This window comes from Felis catus, chromosome B3, assembly GCF_018350175.1.
Source record: "Felis catus isolate Fca126 chromosome B3, F.catus_Fca126_mat1.0, whole genome shotgun sequence".
NCBI classification, from domain to species: Eukaryota; Metazoa; Chordata; class Mammalia; order Carnivora; family Felidae; genus Felis; species Felis catus.
Window position 1 is genome coordinate 76,639,055 of NC_058373.1, and position 21,071 is coordinate 76,660,125.

A 21,071-nucleotide genomic window follows, 5' to 3' on the forward strand; every position below is an offset into this window, starting at 1 on the left:
ATAAAAGTTGAGTGGTATGGCCTTTTCTTTGTCATGTGTTATAAAAATGTTACTCTGAAGCAACATGCTCATTTTCTCTGAACATAACTTCAAAACCCTATTTTGCGTGTCTTTAGAATTTTTGGCAAGCCTCACTGCATTATGGTTATTGGCCTTTTAAAAATCATTCTTATATTTTTTAGCCATTCTTACATATTTGTTGTTGGTCACGCCCCTTTCTTCTCTCTTTTGTACATGTTCTCTTTTATAAATGAATTCAACTACCTTTTGTCCTTTTCACAATCCAGTGATTAGTGTGGCCATGAGCTGTGAATTATCATCAACTCTGTGCTCCTGGTTCTTATGGAAAATTAGGAGAGAAAGAAAGATAGAGAAAGAGAGAGAGAGAGAGAGAGAGAGAGAGAGAGAGAGAGATTTGTCATCAAAATCCGTAGTGTGAATCTATTTCTGTGTATGTCTCTTCATCCTAATTTTTCTTCATTAAAAAAATCATATTCTTTATAAAAATAACCTCAGTTTTCTTTTGGCATCTTAAAAACAAACACGGAGTTTTTGTGTGTTTTTTTTCATATTATATGTAAGTTTTTCAATAATGCACGTTTTGATTATAGTTCTAAAATTGAATTCGATTTTGTTCATTTTCCAGTGAAATGGAATTATGATACCAAATGGCATAAGGACAATACTTTATGCTGGTAATTAAATGGAAGACTACATAGAATTCCATGTTGCTCAGGAAGATCTGGATTTAATAAAATGGAGGCCTACTGAAGAAGATTTAGATATATCAGTTATTAAGTCCCTTATATAGGTAAGAAGTCAAGGCTCAGAAACTTTAGAGACTGATTTGTCCACGAGAGTAGGGCAACCTTTAAACTCTTCAGGGATTTGTTTCCTAGAAGTCAGCAGCAGCCTTGGGAACATTTCTTAATTCTAAGCTATTTGTACAGATGTGTATTTTTGTCTTTCTATAGTTCCCAAGGTTTTAGTTTACTTATTTATGTTTCTCTAGGTATTACTACATATGTTTCTACTAGGGTTCTTCTCATTAGAAGGTACAGAGCTCTAGAGTCAGGACTGTGGGTAAGTGGATGCCACTTATGTAAGTCACATAAACTTTCCAAATATGTTTCTGGACTTGGAGGATCAAATGTATTGGTAAGAATATTAATATGTATAAAGCACTTTAAACACACATAAGCTATTTTTATTGGATTATGCAGGGAATATAAGCTCTATCTGAACCAAGTTGCTAGCATACAAAAATATTGAAGAGGATTTTTCAACTAAAAATAGGTGGAATTCACATGTATATTCACAAGGCCTGAAACTTCTATTTTCTCAGGTAGCCAAGAATCAAGTATGAGAATGAAAAGAATAACAAGGTGGGGATGATTAAATAATAGACCTGCTAATTAGAATAGTTGATAGCTATAGAAAATGATTAATCCTATATTTAAAAAACTATAAAAGGTAGTTTTCTTTTTTAATTTTCTTTCTTCTTTCTTTCTTTCTTTCTTTCTTTCTTTCTTTCTTTCTTTCTTTCTTTCTTTCTTTCTTTCTTTCTTTCTTTCTTTCTTTCTCCTACCTTGATATTTGTCAACAATAGTACGTTGCTTAGTGTAGAGAAAATGCCAACAAATACCCACTGGGGATCATACAGAAAGGACAAAAGGTATTTTATTTACATTACGACCCAAATCGCATAAGAATCTAAAGCACCAGAGATGAATACACTGCACATGAAATGGCTGCACTTGTTATTAATTTCATTTTAACAAAATAGTAGTCATTCAGTTATGTCCAGTTGTCAAATAGCACTTTTAGCATACCATTCTTTGGTCCAGAAGTTAAAGTAATGTATTGCATGTAAATTGTGGAACTAAGTCAAAATGATTATTTAATACCTACTGAACACACTTAATATAATATGTAGTGCTATTTACAGGATCATAAAAATGACTTATCTACAGTTCAACAAAATTTCATATGAGACAACACACCCTTCTGCATTATGGATAGACAAAAACTAAAACCCCAAACACATTAAATCTACTTAGATTTTTTAAAGCTCATTAATGTACTCTTAAACTAGTATTGTATAAGAGTTAAAATTCAGCATTAAAGAAAGTGCTCTGTTGTAAGTTTTATCCTTGTGAAGTTCATTAAATCTCCTTAATGCATCTGTTATAAGTCCTCTACATCAGGCAGAAATTAGTATAAGGAGTTTTAAATCATGTTCATCCTCTTAAAATGGTTTAAAATATGCTTATGTACAGTTACTAAGTACAATCAAGTATTTTTATTATAATAAGTAATTTGAAAAATTCCCATTATAAATCATCTAAAAACATTCTTGCTGGAAACAGAACTGTGAGCTCTAAAGTTTACTTTTGCTTTTCAAATTCTTAATCCTATAGTTTGATGTAGGTTTGTAATCAGATCTGTTTCAATACATCAGAACTACCCTAGCCCTGTCCAAGGTTATGCAGTTTAACAGAGGACAGCATTTTTACTCAGCAAATTTTACAAGGTGGAATGAAAACATGTTGGTAGATTAATGATATAGTATTCTTTATGATTAAATTTTCAAATGAGTTGCAGCATCAAGTAGTGGAAATAACACTGGGGCTGGAGTTGGGAGAACTGAATCAGAGCTCGTTTAATGGCTTGAGTAACCTTGGGAAGTCACTTGTTCTCTGTGAGGCTGTTTTTCTCCTCAGTTTGAATGGATGTTAAAATCCAACTCATAGCATCACTGAGGAGCAACTTTGTGAAAGTCCGCAGTTCAGTGTCACTTTTCTACTAGTCAATAAATATTTATTTTTTTAACTTTATAAGAAATAGGGAAGGTTTCATACTCTAGTAATATACACACACACACACACATATATATATATATATATATATATATATATATATATATATATATATTCAAAGCCTTAATTATCACATGACTTTAATGTTTAGCTAGACATATTAAAAGGTGTAATTTGCTCATTAAATGACCATATGAATTTGGTCATTTGGTTTGGAAGGACTACTGCATTTATTTGACAGAATGATCCTGATTTTATTGTTTGACTTGGTGAGAAAAAGGGTGGATGGCCACTCTATATATAAACACAGCCAGGTTTAGTACATCAAAATATACAGGTTTATAGAACCTCTAAAATTTAGATGTTGATCGTTTCAGCTAAGAAAAAAAAAATGTTAACCTGGATGTTTTTTGTTTTTGTTTTTTTTTTTTCCCTCAGCAAATCTAAGGCAGGTCAGCAACTCTATTACTGTAAATATCTGCCTTTGGTGTTGCTTGGGGAATTGGTAGGAATCATGGAAAAACCTAGCTTGGAAGTGACCTCTAGGCTTCATTTCCCTAGCTTCTGGAGGAGGGATGTATTTGAGAAGCAGTGTATTTAAGCGTCAGGAGATTAGGGTGTGGGTATGAGCCAAGACATTGTTGGTTGCTGCTTGATGAGGTGACTTATTTGTGGAGTGGGACCAACAACGGTGTTGGAAGCTAGGTGATCTCGGCCTGAGGCACTGTGCTGTAATGGTAGACACATGTACAACAAGATTAATGGGAAAGGAGGCTTAACAGAGTGTTGAAGTGTTAAAGAGGGAACTCAAAGGCCTTGTCCATCTGGATTGACCTTCAGGTTGAAACTAGGTAGAGCCAAATGCCTATATGCTATTTGCCTTGGAGTGCTCCTCTGTCACATGGAAATAGGATTTTTTGTTTGTTTGTTTCTGATGTGAATCAACTCTTCAACATGAAATGTTAACAAAAAACATCTTGCCTAGGGTTTAAAAATGTATTCAATGCAGAAAGTCTTGAAAATATTTAATGCTTCAAATAATTTTCCCCAGCCTCTAAGGTATCTTGTACTAAAAGTGTCTTTTTGTTGAAATATTTTTAAAAATATTAGTTTCCACTTTCACTTTTTTGTTCCCAGGACAACTGTTCCTCTGAACCACAACTGCTCCTTTCTTTTATTTTTTTCAGGTTTTGAAATAACCCATCCTGCATCCATAAACAACTTGCCTTGATGGCTAGCCAAGACTCTGTCCTGCCACAGACCTCCTCCTACTTTCATTTCTTACCCCAAGGAGCAGTAAACATGAATCCTGACCCACTAATGGAGCCCCAGAACTGAGAAGAGATACATTGCTGCTAAACAGGTAGAAATAAAAACAATGCCTCTCTTCGATAATATTAAATGTGCTGGGAAGACAGTCTCCAAGAGAAAGGATAAATAATCTACATAATGAAGAATTAGTTAGCAGTGTTATGTAAATATTGTAGCAGCATCAATGAGGAGGTAAGCAGAAGTATTTTAAGACACTATATTATACAATGCACTGTGCACTGTTTCCTGGTGATAAGGTTTTTAAAGCATCTTTATAAGCTCTTCTTCTCTGTTGTGACAGGATTATTTTTGCACCTTTGGAAAGCAACTGAAAAAAGAAGCTTGGAAAAAATCCTGCCTAACAAAGCAGCCATACTCAAATAGCTAAAACTATAAGAAAGAACTGATTGAAGATACAAGAATAGATTTAAGATGTAAGATTAAAACATGATAAAAAATGATATCCTCATTTTTTTCAATGCTGTGTATTCTTGTCAGTGTAGCGAAATGCTAAAATGGCAAAGGATTAAATTGTTTTTATTATGCCCCTGAATTTTAAGTAGTGACTGAAACATATATTTTATATAATAACAGCCAGACAAAACAACACATATAAGGATAAAGGTAGGTGAGTGGAAAATGTAATGTACAAATTATCCAAAAGGAAATTAGTTTAAAGCAATTTTTTAGCTACTGGCATCAATAAGTTGACTCCCCGCTACTTTTCAGAAAAAGTTGGCATACGTTTTCTTCTTGCTACACCCCTGAAAACCTCAGTTTTAGAATGACGAAATATTTAAATCTTTTGGAACTATCTAGATTTTAGGTATTTCTTCTGAAAGTGTTGACTCTTGATTTGACAATGGTGCGCAAATCACTGAAATTCACAAATTCTAAATCTCACTTAAAATTTTTTTTAATGTTTATTTTTTTTGAAGAAGAGAGAGACAGAACATGAGTGTGGGAGGGACAGAGAGAGAGAGGAGACACAGAATCGGAAGCAGGCTTCAGGCTCTGAGCCATCAGCACACAGCCTGTCGTGGGACTCAAACCCACGAACCATGGAACCATGAGATCATGACTTGAGCCAAAGTTAGATGCTTAACCGACTGAGCCACCCAGGCGCTCCTCTAAATCTCACTTTAGATATTGGTTTAAGAAATGTTAATGTTTCAATTTAGTGAAATGGTAAAAAGGTAGATAATAAAGAGAAATGGAAATGTTTCAGATAATAAAAGAATTGAATAATTAGGTAAAATTAATCAGCCTTCAATACAACGAGCTTTTGATTGTCTAGCAATGTTTGTATCATTTGTAGACTCTCCAAAGAGAATGTTTAACTGAAGGATGCCCTTCTCTCTATATTCTTCCTATTGCCACTGGTTGTTGTATACTCAGGAAAGGCAAACACATTTTAATATTAATTATATTTCAGTCAAGAGGCCACCAGAGGAGGGATATGTCTGGGAATAGAAGCCAGAAGCCCAAATATACTGAATGAAAGTATATAAACGTAGATACAAGGAAAATCTTTAGGTTAAAATCAGGTTAAAAAGGAGAGTAAGTATAGAAATACAGGCACAGGCTAGAATCTAGGAGTTGCATCCAGGTAACCAAAGAAGTTGAACAGGCAATAGATGAGAACAGAATGCATTTAGCAGTGGCAATCAGGTGTCCAGAAATGAATCAAGTGTCTGGGGGCTTAGGATAGCAAGCTCAAGGTCAAGGGCTTACAGAAAAAAAATATTCTTCCATATTGGAAAAATCTTGCTTCAGATGTTATTTATAATCCCAGGCCCAAGACATGTTGAATTCAATTCAGTTTATGAATAACTAGGATGTATAAAATCACACTCTCTCTGTGCATTCCTAGTTGATTGCAGTTGGTATTCTTTCTTATTTCATTGTGACTAAAAGCACTTGTGAAAGACTGTATACCATGAGGAATGTAGGGGCGGCTTTCAGGCAAACAGGCTTGAACAATGTAATGTAGAAAGGGCCCACAGGCAACACCTGGCTGACTTTAAACAGGCCCATCAGGTGACCCACCTGGAAATATACATATATTTGGCATATATCCATATGGCACTAACTGACCAATGGGCTACTTAGAACTAGGCACTGTTACTGAAAAAGGGAAGATTCCATACATTGTCATGCTTCCTCATCTTCCCCCTTTAAAGCAGCCCTCACCCACTGCCTCCGGGTGGACAGTCTCTCCTCTGCTGTCCTGCCCACCACTCCCTAGTGGTGTATTCAATAAATTTCTACCTGCTTTGTTCTGCCTCAGGTGAATTCTTTTACCTTCAGTGCCACCAACTTCCACCCGATCTTTGCCCTCACATTTGGAGGCCCCCATCAGATCCAGAGACACCCCATTTAGGCACCATATTTGGTGTCCCGTATGGGGGGACTTTGTGGCCCACCCCACACTTGGGGGAACTCTGCACAAGGAGCCTTTGCTCTCCCCAGATTCTCCAGGAATCTCTTGGGACTTTCCTTGGTGGACCAACTCTAGTACTCCTTGGGGAACTGATGATGTGCATCAGCAGAGGTTACTTCTAGGTGAGGATCCAAAGTCCCAAGGGGGAACCAGCCAGATCACCCTTGCCTGAAAGTGTGAAGGATTTCACCTTTTGCCTTCTGGAGGGACCCTCCACTCCCTCCTTTCTCTTTTTGGCTCTTTAGTAGTCTAACCCTAGTAATGTTGCAGGATTTTATTGTTGTTGTGAATATATATATAATTATTTTTAAATTTACATCTGAGTTAGTTAGCATATGGTGCAATAATGATTTCAGGAGTAGAATCCAGTGATTCGCCTTTTACATACCCAATGCTCATCCCAACGAGTGTCCTCCTTAATGCCCTTTGCCCATTTAGCCCATCCCCCCACCCATAACCCCTCCAGGAACCCTGTTTGTTCTCTGTATTTAAGAGTTTGTTTTGGGGGCGCCTGGGTGGCGCAGTCGGTTAAGCGTCCGACTTCAGCCAGGTCACGATCTTGCGGTCCATGAGTTGGAGCCCCGCGTCGGGCTCTGGGCTGATGGCTCAGAGCCTAGAGCCTGTTTCCGATTCTGTGTCTCCCTCTCTCTCTGTCCCTCCCCCGTTCATGCTCTGTCTCTCTGTCCCAAAAATAAATAAACGTTGAAAAAAAAATAAAAAAAAAAAAGAGTTTGTTTTGTCCCCCTCCCTGTTTTTATATTATTTTTGCTTCCCGGCCCTATGTTCATCTGTTTTGTATCTTAAATTCCACATACGAGTGAAGTCATATGATATTTGTGTTTCTCTAATTTTGCTTACCATAATACACTCTAGTTCCATCCACATTTGTTGCAAATGGCAAGATTTCATTCTTTTTGATTGTTGAGTAAAACTCCATTGTATATACATACATCTTTACCCACTCATCTGTCGATGGACATTTGGACTCTTTCCATATTTTGGCTATTGTTGATAGTGCTGCTATAAACATTTGGGTGCACGTGCCCCTTTGAAACAGCACACTTGTATCCCTTGGATAGATACCTAGTAGTAGAACTACTGGATCGTGGGGTATTTCTATTTTTAATCTTTTGAGGAAATTCCATACTGTTTGCTAGAGCGGCTGCACCAGTTTGCATTCCTACCAGCAGTCTGTTGCAGGATTTTTTACCTCAGGATTTGTCTCACAGCTTGGAAGAATGAAGAGGTGGACGCAGGCTAAAATGAGCAGCAGGCACAAGTTTATTAGAGTATAAGATCAGAAAGTAAGAATAGCCTCAAACCTCTCTTTTCCGAGTGGGGGCATTAGAAAGTGAATACCCCCCCCCCCCCACACACACACACTATAGGCAAGGGACTTGGTTTTATAAATTTTTGATTGGCCCCTTTTCTTCTCTGGTTCTACCCTTATTGCCTAGGTTGACCAACTGGATTGGTTGGCTCCTATTGTATGAGGGGTGGTCTATGGCCATACCAGTTGCTTGTGGGTGATCCTTGAAGGTGTACTTATGTTTAGTCAGGTCTTTTGTCAAATTCCTGAGGGAAACCTGAGGGGTGGGTAGGTGTTGTCTGTCACATTCTTAAGAGGAACCTTAAGCCTGAGGGGTTTGCGGTGGTCAGACACTCCCAGCATCGTTTCAAAAGAAGCGCTTCCCCCCCCCCCCCCCCCCCCCCCCCCCGGGGACCTCAGTTCCTTACCTTTCTCTCTCTGCCTACAGAATCTTATCTTTTATAGTACTCCTCTAACAATGGAAGGCCACTGGCCAGGATAGCCCCCTGGTGGGGTCTGAAGGTCTGAGAGCAAACAGGTCAGACTGCTCGCACCTGTGTGGATACAGAACCCCTTCCCGTTGCTCTCTCGTTCTGTCCTCCGCAGTCTGTTTCCAAAGACTGCGGCAACTAAGAGTTCGCCCGGGGCGAATCCGCACAGGTTGTGGACTCTGTTGGGACCCTTTCCAGACACAGGCTGTCGGCCGCCTCACTTCTTTCTCCTTCCGCCCCTCTGCCTCTGTTCCCCGGAGATCCAGCTGCCATCTTGACCTGCGGACAATGCGTTTCCGCGCGTCTGAGGGGGTGAGTCTTCCCTCTCCTTGTTCCGATTCGGTCTGGCCACGGTGGTCTCCGGCTATCCCTGCTGCCAAGGGACGCCCCAACAGGAAGTTCCATGCCTTTTGCCGGGACCCTCTCGGTCGGGCATCCCAAAAAGGTCTGTCGTCCCGAAACTGCCGTGACTCCTGTCTGGGGTGGGACGCCACCAGAAGAGTCCGCCACCTCCTGTTAGGTGCAGTCCTTTATCAGGTCAGCAGGCCACCCTGACTGAAATCGAGACCTGCGTCAGAGCTGCACTACCTTCGGCGGGAGGTCCCTTTGGGAGTCGGCGGCCTGTCCTTCCCACCTCCTCGCTCTTGGGCTGTCTTCTTTAACAAATTTGGCTCCCAAAGCCTGATGTTTCCTGGCCTCAGGACAAACGCCCAGATCCAGAGGTATGGCTCTCCCACAGAACTCTCTCTTCTAATACTATTTTCCAGCTTGACCTCCTTTGCTGCAACCCCTGCCAATGGTCAGAAGTCCCCTACGTGCCTTGCTTCATTTCATGGCCCTAAATCAGGACGCTGACATAAGAGCCTCTTGCCGAATGTGTTCGGCTGATAATCAGCTGCCTTCCGACATATTGGACGCTGACTCTCTCACTGTTCCAACTCCTAATAGATGTGGGGGCCTCTCCCTCACTCATTTACCCGGTTAATGACTATGATACTTGGAGCCAGCTGTCTCTGGTTAGTCTACCTTGGGATGGGGTCTTTAAGGAATATATTCTCAAGCAGTTGCTGAAACTCTCTTTGGGGAAGGTCCTTGTCTTCTCCAAGGCTTGACATGAACTGCCTGTATTTTTACTTGCTAGGTGGGTGGGAGGGTGGGGGAAACGTGGTTTCTGCTCCCCTGTGGGAGCTGATAAGCCAAAGCCAAGTTTAAGAAACAGGAATCCTTTTTCTCTGCCTTCTGGCAGTACTCTGAGTACTCAGTACTCTGTACTCAGTACTCAGTACTCTGCCTCTTCTGCCTTCCCTTCCTCCCATTTCTACACCACCTTGTGTGCAGCCTGTATAACTGGTTCTATGTCATCATGGGGCCACTTCCTCCCCTCTCTGTCCAGGAGTGAAGACCACCCTCTTGGACTTGCACTGCTCACTTTAGATTTCCTCACCTGTGCCCCAGGTAAAAACTGAGGTGGGAAACAAATTGACTTTAAGTGGACCCAGGTGGAACGTCATGTGGTCTTTTAACTAATTGAGACTTTCATTCTACCAAGGGTTGCTAAAGGTCAAATAAGCTTGTGTTATCTCTGTTGCAATTTTCCCCAAAATGATGAGTTAAAATGATGGTTAATTTTGTCTGTCTCAAAGTTCTTATAGGTAATTGTTAAGATAGCTTTCAACGTTGTTTTTTTTTTTTTAATTTATTTTTGGGACAGAGAGAGACAGAGCATGAACGGGGGAGGGGCAGAGAGAGAGGGAGACACAGAATCGGAAACAGGCTCCAGGCTCCGAGCCATCAGCCCAGAGCCTGACGCGGGGCTCGAACTCACGGACCGCGAGATCGTGACCTGGCTGAAGTCGGACGCTTAACCGACTGCGCCACCCAGGCGCCCCTATAATGTTAAGATAGCTTTCAAAGCCTTTGGTAACCTGAAACTTTAAAGTTTTGCTTAGATGATAAATGGGATTGAATTCATTGGATATCATTTTCCAAATAAGATAAAATACTAAAGCATTGATTACTAATATATGGTTTATCTGCTTTTGACTTATTGCAAAGAAACTGAGGATATTTGGGCCTGTTGGCAAACATACTTTGTGCTTAATAGATTTCACACATTTGCCATTGAAAGAATACTGGTGTAACAGTTCACAATTAGTTACTTAGTTTTACTTAGTTTTCACCGGAGACTGAGGTTTCTCAGCTCAAAATTCTGCTCTTCTCCTTTATAAACACAGAGTTTTTAGATCGTTGGTCTGCTCTTGGTAAGAAAATGTAAACGAAATTGTTTTTTCTTTGCCTAGAAAAACCAATTTCTATGTTTTGTCTTTATCAAGTGTTTGATGACCCATAATTCTATTTAGGCATGTGCATTAAAATTTTTTTTAATGTTTATTTTTGAGAGAGAGAGAGAGAGAGAGAGAGAGTGGGCAAGGGGTAGAGAGAGAGGGAGACACAGAATCCAAAGCAGGCTCCAGGCTCCAGGCTCCAGGCTCTAAGCTGTCAGCACAGAGCCCGACACGGGGCTCGAATCCACGAACCGAACCGTGAGATCATGACTTGAGCTGAAGTTGGAGGCTTATCCGACTGAACCACCCAGGTGCCCCTAGGCATTGCATTTAAACTTTCTAAGGTATTAACAAACTTCCCCAAGATTTAAAATTCTAAACAAAACCTCTGACTAATTGGGCTTATTTGGTATGTTACCTTCTGGTATAAGGTCCTGACTCTGTTCTGAGTATTAGAGTGTTTTGTGTCACAGAAATAACTGAATTTCCATGTCAATTGCATCATAATGAACTTAGAAAAACACTCTCAATACGTTCCTCCTGAGACTCTCAAGAGCTCTCGTTCCCAATTCCAAGACTTCATTCTCCACCTTTTTGTTCAGGATGACCTCTCTGAATTCACTTGGTCAGAAATCATAACTTAGCTGGACCTGTTCCCTCCTTGATGTCCTACTCTCACAATTCAGTCCTCCCCACTTTTGGGGCTAAGTTTTCTTTTCCATGTTATCCTCCTTTTGGCTTCCTCCTTCTGGGACTGTGCAACACAAGGATGGATTTCCTGGAAAGAAATCTGTTCATGGATATCTTGGCTTCACTTCTTAGGACCCCTGGCCTCAATACTTCTACTCTTAATTATTGATCCCCCTCTCTTTAATCTCTTTGTTAAATTTGTCTCTTATAGAATCCAACAATTCTGTATATGAATGATGCTTAAATAGGGATTCTAATCCATTCCATCGGAGGGTCCCCTCCCCCAAATCCCATGGTCCTGGCTGCCAAGGGATTTCACTCAAATCACTTATTAGCAAGTTAATATAATACCATGCTCTGGTCTATAAATGCCCAGAACCCCTGATGGAGCAACAAATTTAAGTAGGGACATTTCTATGCCTTTCATTCAGGAAGAAGCTTCTGAAGATGAAACCTCCACCCAAATGCCAAAGATTTGTCATTGTTGATCTGTCAAAGGGGAATATGGAGGCTACTTTCAGGCACACAGACTTGAACAATGGAATATGGAAAGGGCCCACAGTGACCAACCACCTGGCTGAATACGAACAGGCCCATTAGAATGACCCACCTCAAAATGTCCATAGGCCCTAACTAACCAATGGGCGACTTAAAACTAGGCACAGTTACCAAAAAAGGGAAAATTCCATACATTGCCATACCTCCTCAGTTTTCCTCCTTAAAAGCAGCCACCCCCCTCTCCCGCCCGCCACTGCCTTGTTGCGGACAGCCTCTCTGCTGTCCTGCCCACCACTCTTTTGGTGTATTCAGTAAATTATTTCCTTTGTTCTGCATCAGGTGAATTCTTTCATCTTCTGTGCTACTGGCTTCCACAGGATCTTTGCCCCACATTTGGAAGCCCCCTTCTAATTGAGAAACACCCCATTTAGGCACCACAGGAAGAATTAGCCTTATAAAATCTATCTTCTCTCACTGCCAGCTGTTTACCAAATCTCATTACAGTGTAAATACATGAATAGATAATGCACTGCAGGAAAGTCAGGACGGAAAGAGATTGGAAGGTATTTGTTAGCTATGTTAGTGGTGATGTAGTTGGAACTTGAGATGCCACTGAGCTTATCTGAGTTTACACTTCATTTGAGGTTGAAAACAGAACTGGGAACAAAGTCTGTAAGCTTGCTTTCCTTGAGTTGTCATTTAGGATTTTGGAGATATTTATGAGGAGCAGAATTCTTCAAATCTTTGGGAAATCATTGACTTGAAGGTTAATTTTACTTTACAACTTACCTTGTCCTATTCAGTGAGATCTAATTGAACAGAGCAACCACTATCATAAGCCTGTTAGAATCAACATTTCTGTGAAAGAAAAACTCCAGGGAACTTGGTATGAAAATGGCTATTCTAAAGAAGATGAGGGTTTTGTTAATATATATTTACCAATGTTGAGTTTTGAATTGTCACACAAGGCAAGGAATGTTAATTTGGGCAAACTTCCGTACCTCCAAGATATCCACTTGTGAAAAACAAAGTTTGAAATTTTTTTTTAATGTTTATATTTATTTTTGAGACAGAGACAGAGCACGAGTGGGGGAGGGGCAGAGAGAGAGGGACACATAGAATCTGAAGTAGGCTCCAGGCCCAGAGCTGTCAGCACAGAGCCCAATGTGGGGCTCAAACTCACGAACCCCGAGATCATGACCTGAACTAAGTTGGACGCTTAACCGACTGAGCCACCCAGGCGCTCCAAGGAAAACGGAATTTAAAAAATCTGAATTATCCATGGAATGGATGTAATTATTTAATTTAATTTCGGTTTCATCTCAGAAGTAAGGTAAAACCTTTTTATTTATGTGGAGAACGTTTTTTTTTAAGTTTATTTGAGAGAAACAACATGAACGGGGGAGAGGGAGAGAGGGAGAATCCCAGGAAGCCTACTTGAGGTCAGTGGACAGAGCTTGATGTGGGGCGCGAGCTCATGAAACCATGAGATCATGACATGAGCAGAAATGAAGAGCAGGGTGCTTAACCAACCAAACCTCCCAGGATCTCCTGTGAACATTTTTCATGCAAATATACTATTAATACTTTGAAATCTAATCCATAGTCATTTGTCATGTAAACCAGTCATTCAGAGTTCCACAAACTGATTATAGCTTCATGGTGAAAAAAAAATTGTTTAAAAAAAAATCTGAACAGGCAATGAAGAAAGGCATTCATCTTGACAAGAGGGTATAGTTAAAGGAGAATGTCAGCCACATTTTGTTTTCAAGAAAATGCTTTCTGAAGTACTCATTGTCATCTGATTGGCTAATGTACTCTACATCTTCATTATCCAATTTTAGAGTATCTTCAGAAAGAACTTATTTCTGGATTTCCCGATGAAGATATAATTTTTGTCCTAGGACTTTTGATTTTAAAACACATTTTTCTACCAAATATTTTAATAGAAGTTAACCAAATTAAATATATTGATCCATCTGTTGTCTTAATTTCCCTCCCCACTTTTTTTTTTTCCTTCCATTTCTGCCCTTCTCATTTGGGGGGCATTTTCCTTTCCATGCCAAGTGAAGTTAATGAGTTTTGACCTAGAGATGGGCACATGATGCAGCCTGGGTCAGTCAGATTATATCATTGGAATTTTATGTGGTGGCTCTGGGAAATAAATATTCTCTTCTTCCTCTGAGGTGGCTACTACAGGTTTTGTAAGCATAGTGCCAACTGCAGGCCATGTCCATCTCCCACTACTGGGAAGAATCAAATCTTCAATAAGAAAAAATGAGGGAAAAGACAAAGATGGGGAGAGTGAAGGAAAGAGTGGGAGAGAGAAGGAGAAAGAAGGCATTAGGATTGGGGACACTGGAGGAAGGAAGAGGGAGACCTACTCCTAACCTAATCTGGTTTACTCTGTTTCCTAGGGGAAACAGTAAATTTCCCAACTCCTTTTATTTTCCTTAAACTAGTTTGAGTTATGGTAGTTCTCTGGTGTAATGGTGAGCACTCTGGACTCTGAATCCAGACTAGTTTGAGTTGGGCCTCTGTCATTTAAAATTAAAAGTGTCCCAGCTAATATGCTGTTCAAGACTTTTTTTCCTGGTATGGAAAATTCCTGGTATGAAATATTCCTGTTTCACCAACTTTCCAAGTTTTTGGCATTTAATTTAAAAACTCCTAAGTGAACTGGTTGGCCTAACTTTAAGATCTGTGCTTTTCAGAAATGAATTTAAACAAATGATGGTGTTGATAGTATCCCAGATTTACCTCCTTTATGGTAATCCGTATAGAATTTTTGGAATTGAACTAATCTAAATACCTTAAACCAATGATTTTCATTCAAATGCTTTCTGTGGTCTCTTGAATTTATTTAAGGGTTTGTTTATTATAACATTGAACTTTGCAAGGAGTAAATTAAAAGCCAAATATATTTAGGATTCTAAACATCATGTTATTTAACTACCCTAGAAAACCCTAAACTGTCTACCCTATGTTGCACCTCAATTTTAGTTACTTAAATGTGCTTCTATGCTTCTAGCAGTTAAATATATTATTTGGAAATAAGTGCTTTTTAACAAATAGATTTTATGTTTAAAACAGTGTTGGGTTCACAGCAAAATTGAGCAGAAGGTACAGAGATTTCCCATGTATTCTGTGCCCCCATATAAGCCCAGCTTCCCTTACTGTCAAAATCCTGCTCCAGCATGGTATATTCGTTGCAATTGAAGAACCTACATTGACGTATCACTATTCTCCAAAGTCCATTGTTTACATTAAAGTTCACTCTTGGTGTTGCACGTTCTATGGGTTTGGACAAATGTATTCTCCAGTATAGTACGATTCATGTAGTTTCATTGCTCTAAAAATCCTTTGTGCTCCATCCATTTATCCCTCCTTACCCCTAGTCCTTGGCAACTGTTGATCTCTTTTACTGTCTTCATAGTTTTGCCTTTTTCCAGAATGCTATATAGTTGGATCGTATGTAGCCTTTTCAGTTGGCTTCTTTAATTTAATAATACACATTTAAATTTCCTCTATATCTTTTCATGCCTTGATAGCTCACTTCTTTTTTAGAACTGAATAAAATTCCATTGTCAGGATATACCGCAGCTTATTTATTCGTTCATCTCCTGAAGGTGAATGAATTGTTTCTAGGTTTTCACAATTAAGAATAAAGCTGCTATAAAACATTTGTGTGCACATTGTTTTTTTTTTTTGGACACAAATTTTCAACTTTTTTTAGGACATAGCTAAGAACATGATTGCTGATCATATGGTAAGAGCATGTTTAGTTTTGTAAGGAACTATTTGTCTTTCAAAGTAGCTATGCCATTTTGCATTGCTACTAGCAGTGAGGGTTCCTGATACTCCACACCTTGCTAGTGCTTAGTATTGTGTTTTATAGATTTTTCCCATTCTAACAGGTGTGTAATATCTCATTGTTGTTTTAATTTGTAATTTACTAATGGCATATGATGTTGAGCATCTTTTCATATGCTTATTTTCCATCTGTGTATCTTTTTTTGGTGAAATGTCTGTTCAGATCTTTTGCCTATTTTTTAATTGCCTATTTTTAAATTGTAATTTCTCATTCTTGTTTTGATTTGCAGTTTTCTAATGACATATGATGTTGAACATCTTTTCATTTGCTTATTTACCATCTGTGTATCTTTTTTGGTGAAGTGTCTGTTCAGATCTTTTGCCTATTTTTAATTGGGTTGCTCATTTTCTTATTATTGAATTCAAGTGTTTCTTAGAAGTAAAATAATTTATTCTTGAAATGTGTTATTTCTAAAATAGAACTATAAAAATGCAATCTATTCTCATCAGGAACACTGACTCTTAGTAGGAACTTACATATATATTTCCCCCCAAATCTTGGGAATATACTTTTTTCTACCAAGAGTTCTATGTGAATTTGTCCCTTTAAGCAGTAATCACTGTAATACCAATTACTCATTTAGGTGCTTTATTGTCTTCAAGGCAGGTCTACATAGGGTTGCCGTGAAATTAAATGAGATAACTTGTTTTTATCAGCAGTTATTCACCCCATTTTTTAAAAGAAAGAAGCAGAGGTTTAGGGTTATATTGTTTGCCCTAAGTTCCAGAATTGGTTTGCAGAGATGGGACTTCAACTCAGACCTCTGAGTCAAAGCCTCACTTCTAGAAGTTTAGAGAAGTTTTTTTTTTTTTTTTTCCCCCCAAGGAGAGAGAGACTACTTTGTGAGGGATATGTGAGTTTATGTTAGTGCTGTGAGTAGACTTTCTTCAGTAATTATGTAATAGCAAATTTGAAGATCAACAAAACACTACTCATGTTTACTAAAAACATGTGATTTTGTTTTCCACACCAAGGGTAGCTTGTCTTAGTTTTACACATGAGGCCTGTGATTGTGTCCAATATTATCTACCCAGGTATGCCAGTCATGTAACCAGTTCTTTCTTAGTTCTTTTGAAAAGTCTGCTTGATCACAAACTTTATTTGCGAAAATCTTTAATTTTCTATAGTGGCAAATCAATCTGTTTATTGACTTTGAGGCCATTATCAAATCATTCTAATTATTATAACTTCAAAATGCATATTAAAAATGGTAAGAGTCCATATTATATAGAAATGTGACATCAGTATCCTGTAGAATAAAGAGGTGATATTCAAATTCTCCTGGTATTTGCCTCCATACAAAATAGTGTGTTTTTATAGCTATTTATTTATTATAAAATTTTATGTAGCATCTGTTGGTATCTTGCTATAAATTGATTGCACTACTTAAATACAACGATAATCTTGGCATTTCAATATTTATGTTGCTTAGTATTTTATTCCATGAGTTATGAATATAGTTCTGAAAATATCAAACTGGTAAAAAGTTATTTTATGAAATAAAATTTTTCAGTGAAGATAAGACACTTCACAGAAATTTATGAATATTTATAGGATGCGTCTCTGTTCACTACATTTCTATGACTTTCTTTGATTTTAGGTCTCTCTTCTCCCCCTTCAATGGTGTCCTCAGAGTTAATTGGGATGTGTTGAAATTTGGGGGAGAATCTCAGGAGCTTCAACAATGTTGAGCTGTCCTGAGTGAAATGTCTCCACCTCAAGGAAAACCCACTGCTTTATCCTATAGCTCTAAATAGCAGCAGTTTTGATTTCTCTTTCATATAGCCCAGGAGGGTTGGTGTTCTTGGTCTAAATCCTTCCATTCTCACTAGGAAGGTTAGATTAGTTCTCTTCAGAGGCTTCACTGAGCATGTTCATGCACAGCCTTTTAGTAAAAAGGAAGGTGTCAAGAGTTGCAGGAGCCAAACTGGAGTGGCGGACAGTGTCAGGAATGGTGGATGGAAAGTCAGGCAAGTGGGCAAGAGGAAAGAATGCCCAGAAAGTTGAGAAGGGTGGATAAAGCTCCTGATCGGCATATGAAATCATGTATCTTGGTGCTTGAAAATTGCGTAGCGTATGGAAATCCAAAAATTGATTTTGTTGTTACTACTACCATGGAGATGAGGAATTAGTTTTCTTATAAACTTTTCTTCTGCTAAATATGTACTTTCCCTCTCATTCTCAATTCAGAAATTTTATAGAGTCAACATTCAGAGTTTATATCATTATGACCATAAATATTCATGGCTAAGCCACATAGTGTTCTATACATTTTCTTACATAAGTTTTTGTCCCCTGGAGTTAATGTTTTATATTGCTGTTTCTTATTTCTTTCTCTTTCTCTCTCTCTCTCTTTCTTTTTTTGTTTTTTTATTATTTTGAGAGAGAATGAACGTGAGGGGGGTGGGACGGAGAGAGAGAGAGAGAGAGAGAGAGAGAGACAGAGAGAGAGAGAGAAAATCCCAAGCAGGCTCCCCTACATGAACTCCATCTCACAACCATATAAGATCATGACCTGAGCTGAAATTAAGACTCCGTCCGATGCCCAACCAACTGAGGCACCCAGGCACCCTGCTGTTTTTTCTATCACTTCTTCAAGGCCAACAAGAGGCAGAGCAAGTCTGCTAGCAAGACAGAGTCTTACAAAGCATAATGTAATGACAGGAGTGGCATCTCATCATCTTTGTCATATTCTTTTGATGAGAAGCAGGTTACAGGTCCTCCTGAAACTCAAGGGGAGGGATTTACATACACAAAGATATGAATACCAGAAAACAGGAGTGGGGGCCGTTTAAAGTCTGCCATATAGTGATCTCTTTGTTTTATTGTTTTCCTACCACACATTTAGCTCTGTACAAACCAAAAGAGAAAACAACACTTCTAACTCTGCTAAATACATCAGTCCTCCTACTACCCCTTTTTGAGAAATACTTTCTGGAGCCTTCTGACCTCTTGCTTCAATTTCAACTGTTGCTTTCTGGGCCTCCTGCACAGCTGTTATCCTGGGATTTTCATTTACCATCATACGTGGGATTCCCTGTGTCCAATTTCTGGTTTGGATTGCTTTTTTCCTGGACCCTATACCTTTTTCTATTTCTTTACTGAATCTTAGAATTCTTGTTTGGGGAAATTATAATGCCAGGAATTTTGACATTAACTCTTATCTCTTTCCCTACCTATTTCAATCCATCTCTCTTGGTATTGTATTCCCCAAAGCCTTGAGTATTGGAGAGTTTTTGCTTCTGAGATCATGTAAATACAGACAAATTTTGTATGGAAAAATGTAGTAAGCTGAATAGAAAAGGTAAAAAAGAAAAAAAAAGGAATGGGTAGGTACGTAAGTAGCTATTTTTATATCTTGCATGGCTAAACATGATAATTTTGATTTTCCATTTGGTGTAGTATTTTGGCTAGGTAATGAATTATAGATTGGAAATAATTTTGCCTTAGAATTTTTAAAGCATTGCTTCAGTGTTTTCAGTTATCCATATCACTGCTGCTGAGTCCTTTTATGTGACCTTGTTATGTCTACAAACTTTTAGTATTTCCTATTTTTTTATTTTGAAATTTTTCATCATTGTGCTTTATGCATCTTTTTTCATTGTTTATGTTTTAACTCCCAAACTTAGTGTTTTCAGTTTTAAATCTTTTTCTTGTACTGTTTCTTTAAAAATTCTTTTCATTTTGTTTTACTTGTTTTTTCTCTGTAGAATTCCCATGAAAGGGAGATTGGATCTCCTGAATTGATCTTCTGATTTTCTTATAATTTTTTTTAATTTTCCATTTTTTTTGTCTTTTTTTTTCCTTATCCATGTGATTAGCTTGACTTTATCTTCTAGCTCTTCTACTGGATTTAAAAAATTTCTGCTATGATAGTGGTAATTTCTAGCAGCTCTTATTTTGCTGACCTCTTATATTTTTTTCTCATATCCCCGTAATATTATTTTCTTGAGTCAATGTTTTATGATATGATTCATTAATTGCACATATTTTCAAAGTTTATTTTTTTCTTAAAATTCCTTTTACCTTTTTTATTGTTTGTTTTTCATATTTTAGGTTTTCTTTGGATATCTAATGATCCTAAGCTGATACTTTTAATAGTGAGGCACCAAATAGCTGTTTGAAAATTGGGTATATGGCTGAGACTTCTTATTAGGTAAGGTGAAGCATAACGTTATTGGGTGAAAGTAGTCTCTGTCATTGGGGAATCTAAATGTTAGTATCTTTATGTCTTTTTGCTTGGGTTGATTATTGTTTTAGAAACAAAGCCTCCCTTCTCCTTTCTGAGGGTTTGTCTGGCTGTCAGCAGATTAGGACCACAGGGTGGGGTCTGTGTTCAGAATGCAGGATGTCCTTTGCTTTGAGGATGTCCATATGTTGGCCTGTAATTTTGCGTCATGTCCCTAGGTCTGTAGCTGTGTTGTTCAGATTCTTTAGAGGTTAACTCGATATATTATTCCTCCTAGGTAAAGGAGAAGCAATTGCAGAAAGAAGGAGGGGAGCTAGTTTGAACTTATAAGCAGATTATCCAACAGACCTTTTGTTTTCAGCCTCACCCTTCATTCTGGCTTTCAGAGATATCTGGTGCTTCACAACCATGAGCTCTCCTCAAGGACTTAACTATCAAAATGAGATTTTTATATAAAGATCAGAATCAAGTTGATTCTCATTGGTTTTATCTTTCTGTAGACAGTTCTCACCTTTTTTTTTTCCTCCATCCATAAATGTGTTATAACGTTTATTACTCATTAATAAATAAATCAAGGGTCCATACTCCTCACCGCAGACTCCCTTGAAAATTAAATAAAAAAATAAGGCAGCATAGATTATATTAAATTTTAGTCACCTGTCCCATCTTAATTTTTCAGAATGTGCTTTTATTTGTTTATTTATTCTCAGGATGTGGTTTAGACAAGTAAGTAGTGCTGACTGTCCAGATTTAACATTATTTTAATTGGCCAAAAATAATTTTTTTATGTAATTTCTAGATGTTTTTCTTAAGAATTCTTAAGCATCCCTTAGATTTATGTGCTAGATTCTCTTTGAGAATAGACTTTTGCCATAACGTGCTGTCAGGTTACAAACTGTTATTTTTTCATTTTAACTACTTAAGATGTACTGCCTATTTACTTAAAATTTAAGTTTCCCCAGAAAAAAGACCAAAGAGAATTAGTTGTTTTTCACTCAGTGGAGTAAGAGAAAGGATTAACCAAATAATCCGGTGTCTGTGACATACAGTATAGGGTCTACAAATATTGATCAATTTAAATTGATAGTTTTAGGCTTCCATAAACTCAGGAAACAGCATTTTTCATGTATTTCACCTGTAGTAACCCTTTCCAAAAATAATT

At 38.1% G+C, this 21,071-nt stretch overlaps 1 long non-coding RNA gene across 35 annotated transcripts in view; it reads left to right on the plus strand.

Annotated features, from left to right (window-relative positions):
- The window catches only part of LOC102899317, a 582,165-nt gene that overhangs the window by 56,854 nt on the left and 504,240 nt on the right, over nt 1-21,071 (plus strand). For 30 of the 35 annotated variants that reach the window (XR_006599459.1, XR_006599462.1, XR_006599435.1 and 27 more), the window contains 4 exons: nt 647-811; nt 1,013-1,083; nt 4,007-4,322; nt 4,432-4,564. This is a non-coding gene — a long non-coding RNA (uncharacterized LOC102899317). Of the gene's footprint in view, nt 1-646; nt 812-1,012; nt 1,084-1,345; nt 1,386-4,006; nt 4,323-4,431; nt 4,565-21,071 lie in introns of all 35 variants that reach the window. The other 5 variants (XR_006599457.1, XR_006599437.1, XR_006599460.1 and 2 more) reach the window with 5 other exon arrangements.